The sequence below is a fragment of the Glycine soja genome, chromosome 13 (assembly GCF_004193775.1).
Source record: "Glycine soja cultivar W05 chromosome 13, ASM419377v2, whole genome shotgun sequence".
NCBI classification, from domain to species: domain Eukaryota; kingdom Viridiplantae; phylum Streptophyta; class Magnoliopsida; order Fabales; family Fabaceae; genus Glycine; species Glycine soja.
The window spans coordinates 1,505,165-1,513,842 of NC_041014.1; the positions used below are offsets into that span (position 1 = coordinate 1,505,165).

The 8,678-nt window shown below is 33.3% G+C and overlaps 1 pseudogene; it reads right to left on the reverse strand.

The window, feature by feature from the left end:
- Window positions 1-318: 318 nt before the first annotated feature.
- LOC114382669 lies at window positions 319-2,514 on the reverse strand (annotated as a pseudogene).
- Window positions 2,515-8,678: the final 6,164 nt, after the last annotated feature.

Consider the following 8,678-nt stretch of genomic DNA (forward strand, 5'->3'; position numbering starts at 1 on the left):
GGTAAGTAAAGTCTCACAAAGAATTATTTTTGTCAAGGATTGAACTCGAGTATTACTAATAAAACACTTTCTCGGTGGTATTTTGTGTGAGTTTTTGTGTCATTTTGCATGTATTTTCTTGGTAGAAGTCATGTTTGGACACTAGTTTTGTATTACATAAGTACAGTCGTTCAATTGAGTGAAAGAGTTGGAAATTACACAAACTAGTCTTTTGCCCGTGCTGACGCCCGGGCTCATACTCCTATTTCAATATTACCAACACATGTGCAACAAAATATGTAGGACTTGTAAGTATAACAATTTGGTAAGCATAATTGTTTATAAGTTTGCAAATACTTCTTTGTATACCACATTAATGGTAGTATTTTTTGCAATGCCTTGTTTATCATGAATAAGAATACGTAGCCCTTTTTTACTTTGCACTCGTGAAAGTGCAACATATAGTTGGTCATGACAAAATACTGGGTTTGGCAAATACAATCCAACATGTGCCAAGGAATGTCCTTGAGACTTGTTTATAGTCATTGCAAATGAAACAATGAATGGAAACTGTCTTCTAATTAATTTGAATGGCCATGAAGAATCGGAAGGAGACATATTCATTCTTGATATGTATGTCCTATGACCTACATTGTGTCCAGTTATTACCTCTGCTTCAACTACATTGGTTCCAAGTTTGGTGACAATTAGCTGAGTTCCATTGCATAAACCATCTGCCTGGTCCAAATTTCAGAGTAGTATGATGGGAGTACCAATCTTGATTCTTAGCTTGTGATTAGGTATCCCTGATGTTTTCAAGGTGTTAAGAAACTCAGGTGTTAGTACTCCAAAAGTAGGATTGAGTAGTTCGTCAGATTTGTTAACACTATCAGCACTACAATACTCTTTCTCGTCACCAAGAATCAAAGACAGGACATAGTCATTTATTTTGTCAACAACATCTTTTGTAGAGGCTAGGATAGCTCTCTTTTGCAAGAAATCTGCGTTGTTGTAGTTTTGTAATAAATCTGGATATGTTGTATCAATAATTTCTTGGATAGGATCCTCAAAATCCATTATAAGAAACTCATCTGGGATGGTGATTTCGCAATGTCCATCGTTAGGTTGGCCAAGTTTGCCATCACCTATGTCTAGTAACCAATCAGAAAACTGTTTGAGTTCATGAGTGCTGCTATGGTTAGAAGGATTGGATTGCAAGCGCATATTTTTTTGTCAATTTTAGAATTTGACAATCATTCCAAATGTATGATGCATTTAGAGATGCATGGACAATATCAGAGCGACTCCCTCTTGGAACAACAGGTAATATTTGTTGAAAATCACCACCAAAAACGATAACCTTTCCCCCAAAAGGTCTGTCGTTGTGCATGATGTCTTTTAAGATTTTGTCAAGTGCCTCAAAACTAAATTTGTGACACATTGGAGCTTCGTCCCAAATTATTAACTTTGTCCTCTGCAACAATTCAGCCAAGTCACTCCCCTGATGAATATTGCATGTTGAATTTTGTGTTGCAGGCACAGGTATGGAAAACTTAGAATGTGTTGTTCTACCTCCGGGCAATAATAATGAAGCAATCCCACTGGAAGCAATAGTTAAAACAATGCCTCCATTAGAGCGCATAGCAGATGATAAAGTTTTCCACATAAATTTCTTGCCAGTCCCACCATATCCATAGAGAAAATAAACTCCCCCTAATTGACTTGCAACAACACACATAATATTATCAAAAATAGAAGCCTGCTCATCTGAAATTAGTAATGTAAAAATCATAATTAATAGTATGGATTGCTGGGAATGAATATTTTGTGAGTTAAAACTGAAATGGGGTGTACGTACCTGTCATTGAGTGATAGCATCTGTTAAATTCGACAGCCAAAACTTCCATATCATAAGTCATTTCATTGTAGATGAGCTTATTTTGGTGTGGGTTGGCAGCATAGCCTATAGGATATGGCATTTAAGGGAAATCTCGTAGACTTTTCCTATTGGCTTGTAGCATGTTTTCAATTTGAGTCAAACAAAGATGCATTGTTTCTTTGTCAGTGACTTGAATGCCTATGAATAGTAAAATAATCACATTGTTAGCAAGTACATTGTTTCCTATGAATTGTATATAGTTATTTAGGATTTACGAAATTACCTTGACTTGTATGATTAAATACAATATCATCTGCCATCCATCGCCAAGTTTGTTGCCACACATATTCTGGTCTCTCCATTGTATTCATAAATAGCAGGTTGACAAATAACTTTCGAAGGAAGTGTGGAGTTCCCCAAGTGTTAGCCTCTCGCAAAGCACCAACAAATTCTTGATCACTTCCTAGGAAACCTTTTGCAAAGCATGCTTCTCTAAAAGTATGGTAGACAACATTGTCTACTGTTCTGATATCTTTGTAAGATTGTGAGCCTTTAGCGGAGGAAAAAATCATCCTCATGTAAAACAACTCTCCAGTTGAAGGGGTACCCATATCAGCCTCCCTATTGTATTTCCTTGTTTTCTTGGCTGCCAGCATCTCTTGTGTGCAACATAAACGAATTTGGACACATATTCAGGATAAGTAAGATCCCTTTCGTCATGGTATATTTTATTTGAATGCATCCAAGTTGTAAACATTGATTCTTTGATGGTACTCTTAGATAGTACTGTCCCAATTTGTTGGTTGTCTGTCCAGTAAACTAGCTGTTGATTTTCAAGGTGGAAATAGAGATGCTCAACTGCTGGTGCACGTCCATGCATAGGGAATGCAAAAATCTTTCAACATGCTTCAGGGGGCAAAACATACCTAGAGGATGATTAGTAAAACATAAACACATAAGAAGTAGGTCAATTGATGTAATAATAAAGGGTGTGTTGTGTATAGGTCAATGTTATGCATTTAATGAACATATGGTTGATATTATAATTTCTATCAAGTAATGTTGAAGTTGAAAGATAAAGACAAAAATGTCCTGAATTAAATATAATAATTTATACCCTTCCAGAGAACACCATAATATATGAGATAAAGACAAAAACACAAAAATATGGAAGTTGAACATATAAAAAGCAAAAGAAGACTATCCAAACAATGAAAACCATAAACGAAGGGTGTGTTGTGTGTAGATGAATGTTATGCATTTAAGAAGATATGTTTGACACATACCGGCAATCAAGATACTGTTTAATTTCGTTGTCAACCTGATGTTGTCTACCGTTTTGGTTCTGCACATTAACAGTAGATGTTGTAATTCGATCAGAACCTTTGTTGATGTACTTAAACAGGTATTTGATGGATGTGCTCTGATTGCACCATTCGACATTCATGTGTGTCCTGTATTTGAGTAGCAATTGTAGACTGTATGGTACAACAAAGCGATTATCAAGTTCAATACCATGCTTCTGAACCGTATGCCCGTCATTTGTTCTCATGTATACTGGAAATCCATCTTGGTCTACAATTGTGGCTTCGTTGAATTTCTTAGGGAAAAATCTAATACACTTCCCATCAGCCATACATGGTGCACTTCTATTTGGGAGTTCACATGGACCGTGAATCATATGTTTGGAGACAATTTCATACAATTCTGGATCTGTGTACTTATTTTGTATCTCTGCAGAAATAATTTTATCAATGTCTTCTGGATTTGGATACTTGTTTGCAGGTTGCAAAAATATTAAAATATGAGCATGAGACAATCCTCTTTTTTGCCACTCAATAGTGTAAATAACTGCGGTGAACATAAAATATTAGTAGCCACATTAATAATGAATAATTGTAATTATAGTTTAACATTGCAATTGTAAGAACACATTGATTGAAATGGTAATTACTTATATCCCAAAATAGGACCAAAGACATGTCCACGCTTGAGATCATTCATCAATTGATTTAACTTTATTTTAAATATCCTTGAGACAACATCAGGGCAGTCATGAGGTGTGAGATTGGATTTCCTAACCTTTCTTTGTATTTCAGGCCATGCGAGATTACACGTTAATGTCAAAATAGGTCTGGAAATCCGATATGGCCACAAATTACCATGCCATCAAAATATAGTTGTTCCATATACCTCTGACCACCAACAAATGAGCTGGGTAGTATAACTCTCTTACCTTTTTCATTGCCAAGTGTTTCAGGGGCATAGTTATAGACATTCAAATTGATGTATTTGTCAACTCTAAGTTGTTGTTGATGTTGCCTAACATAATTTAGTCTTTGCGACTCAATCATACAGTAACCATCAACAATCCATTGCTAAAACAATCTTCTTGAATGCAGTATTGTTTGAGCTTCATTGTTCATTGATTGTAGCCTGTAACAAAAATATTCACGCATGGTAACCTTTTTTCTCTTTGCTGCATGGATATTTGGATGATCCTTATGAGGAATATCTGGCCTATAGCCATCTTCCCCTCTAGGGTACAATAGGGGATATTGCAAAAGCAAATATGCAGGATGAAGTTCATTGATTCTTTTCAACAATCCTGTTTGCTTTTCTATTATGATATCCCTGTGGTTACCTGTGTGCTCGTCACCAACAATCAAAACAGCAACTTCAGTAGTATTTGGCAAATTGTATAATCTTCCATCTGACTGCCAATCATAAATCAGTTTAAGCTTTAGGTCAGAGACTATTGAAGATTGTAGTTTATCCCTTGCCATTCTAAACTTTTGCGCATAATGGTTGTTGTTATCTAGCATATTCTTCGTGGCAATGATAATGTCTTCATCAAGAACATCTTTGTTGTTGTACATTGATGAAGGAGCAAAAGCAAGTGGTAATGGTATACATTGTTAAAAGATAATTTAAAAATATGTAATGTAACATTTATTGGTTGGATTGTAACACTTACGGGTTTTGCGAAAGCCTGTTGTTAACTTCGTTGTCTGTATCATAAATATATAGTTGGTATAAAATATTTCTGCAAGTACACATTATTTATTGTATTTTTTTTGTTATTAAATAGGTGGCAAATGATTTAGAATTTTGGTATTCTAAATAGTTACGCTTCACTTGTATTGAATTGTGTACACCAATATATTTTAGAGCAGTGAATTTAGAAAATGGGTTGTGTAAAAATCCAAATTTTGTTTAACACCCTTGACATTTGATCATTTTATGTTTTGTTTTACATTTAAGTAAGTTTCAAAGTAATTTTAAAGATCCTACGAACATGTAAAGTCATACGCTCCATTGTGGTTCTAAATGTTGAGCAGTTAATACTTTAAAACTATATAAAAAATCGGGCATATTATATATATATATATATATATATATATATATATATATATATATATATATATATATATATATATATATATATATATATATATATATATATATATATATTACTTTTTAAAAAACCATGTAATAATTTGACTAATAATATGAAGAAAAGATATACTACGGTAACATGGATGAAAATAAAACACTCCCAAATTATATATTGTCTAATATCCGAAGGTAATTAAATATTGTTTAATCACCCATGGTGATTAAGTTACATCATTCGGATTGATCAAAACTTACAAAATAAAATAAGTTTAACAAAAAAGGGCAAATAAATTATATTGGGCTGTGGACTGGATTGTTCAATGGGGCAGGCCTTCATCATCCCATATGAGTTGCTTCCTCAAGATAAGTTCACATACATGTTGGTTGGGCCGAAAATAGAAGGCAACCTCATCTCCAGCCATTACGTTATTGTCCATTAAGAACCGGTACCAAGGTGCAGCCAAACATCGAACGCCATTATCCATAGACATCGTCCATATTAAATGACGCCCACTACTACGCTAAATAGTCATATATAGTGATGATGGCCCAACCAAATTGAGAGCCTCGGGGGGGCAGCAACTACATTTAAAGCAAAGCAGTCACTAATGATTGCGAGGTCATTATTAATTAATAAACAAAACAAACATTTATGATTTATGATATTAATAAACAAAACAAACATTTATGATATCAATAAAGTCGTATCAATGGGGTAGCATGTGAGATCATAGGTTGGGTAATGTCTATGGTGAACACATAATTTCTAGTGGATCTGTGAGGCCTTCCACATGTCTGTATTTCCAGTGGTGGAGTGAAATGGAGATGAAAAGTTGTATTATTGTTGGATGTCATAAAGTGAACCATGACACCTTCATATATATCCAACTGTCTTTTAAATTGTTTAAGCCCATCAGCAAAATAGTATCTGATATTATCTTTTCTAATCTGTATAATGTGCTTGTGGCCGTTGTAATCAAAGAGAACATTAGGTGGGTAATCAGGAGCCCATTGCTGATGATATTTTGAGGGTATCTCAATGTATTTTTGCAATTAAAGATTCAACAATATCACAATAGCAATATAAATTACAGGAATGATAAAATAATTACGTGGGGAAACACTTACTCTATCAACATGGAATGCAGCCTGAAATTGATATATGACTGTGCATCCCAAGAATTTAGGTGGAGCCTGAATGACAAAATTTCCCCAAATAAATATTATAAATTATACCCTTTTCATAGAATTATTAATGAGATAAAGGCAAAAACACAAAAATGTCGAAAGTATTCCAAACATATACATTTCCAAGTTCCCAATAGTGTAAACTTTGGAAAAGTATAACAGTTTTAGATGTTGGAAAATGATGAAAGTACGAACAATATCATAGCCAAGAGGATGGCAATCACCAAAATGAATGATCAAACTACATTCAACATTAACATATAAAAAACAAAAAATTCTCAAAGCGAAAGTAGACAAACTTACAACACAAAAATGAGATGAAGACAAAAACACAAATATGTCGTCTCAGATTGTCATGACAAATATGAAGTTCAATGTTGAAAGCATTTCATACATATACATTGCAAGTTCCCAATAGTGTAAACTTTGGAAAAGTATAACATAATGACATGTTGGAAATATGACACAGATAGGCATCAACATCATACCTGAGATCATGAAAATCACCAACATGAACGATCAAACTACATTCAACATTCACATATAAAAAGCAAAAGAAGAAGAAAGCGAAAGTAGACAGACTTACAACATTGGAGCCCGTAGATGTCTGTGTACTCATGTTAAGAGGAGAAAGAGAAGGAGAGACAAATGAAGATTTTGTAATTACCACATACAAAATTGTATATATTGCAATTGATAATGATTCAATTATTTTAACAAAAATAGGTAATGAGTAGTTAATGTAACTGTCGTAACAATTACTTGGTATTGGAAACTGCACGTAACATATACTCGAATACTGTGTATATTAATGGACACCCTTTTACTCTTCCGGTAACCCTTAATTAAATGCATTAGATATTAATTATTCATATATTAACATTTTGGTGAAATCCTTTCAATCATACACTACTTTCCTCCTTTCAATCCCATATTAATTTTTTCGATGTACCGGATATTGGGAATATGCAGGTCAGGTCACGTCTAATACCTAATATATACTTGTATTATTTGTGAAAGGTACTCCACAGTATAACCTAACACTAATATGGCAAATAATATACTATAAAGTATTAGGTTAAATAGTACCTGCTTTGGAACAAATTCCAACAATTTATATGGCAGTGATTTTGTATAAGTGCATACGTTACCGTCATAAGTCCATAAGCTTATAGTGGCTTGTCCACCTGCAACAAAATCGTACACAATGTTATCATATATTAGAAAATACAATTGTTCTACTTTTTTACGAATACAAAAGAAATTAATTGCATTAAGCAAATTAACCCCACTAATTTGGCACGTGTATAAAATAATAATTACAATGTACGTTATGGAAACATGCATAAAATGGTTTAAAGAATTCATAAAACCTTTGTTTTCTTTCAATTGATAATTGATAATTACAAATTGAAAGACGTAATTACAAATTCAAATGATAATTACAATGTACCGTACTAAAGCCGTCGTAAGTCCAGAAGCTGATCCTGGCTTGTCAACCTATAGGAAATCGTACTAAATGTTATCATTAATTAAAAAATACAACTGTTTTACTTTTTCACAAATACAAATGACATTATTTGAATTTAGCAAATTAAAACCACTAATTATGCACATGTACAGAACAACAATTACAATGCACCTTAAGTAAACATGCATAATATGGTTTAAAGAATTGATAAAAACTTTGTTTTCTTTCAATTCATAATTTCAAATTCAAAGACATAAATATATGTCCGTTGGTGACAAAATTTAGTCGTATGTTATTTGTCTGGATTTTAATTCGAAGACACCATTTTAATCATTAACAATATAGTTCCCATCACGATCTTAAATGGACAGTGATTACTGATATCAAATTTAACCATACAAAATAATGTCGATAGAATTAATTGTTCATACATGACTAATTAAGTGGGTACAACATCACCAAAAAATAGCCCAACAAACGTAAACCAAAATAACCCAACAAACGTATATAAAATTTAAGCATACAATATATAATTAAATTGTCAATTGATTACTCAGCTTTAATATGTTTGTTTGTGGATAGATCATACGCAGTAGTATCCTCAGAATCAAATTCATTTGTGGCTTGTTGACCGCTTAATCTTTTGGCAGGGGTGATGAAGGCAGTGTTCCCATGGTCATAGTCAGCTGACTGGGACAATGAAGGCTGCAAAACAAATATAAAGTATTATTATGACGCCCCAATAACATATTTAGACCAAAT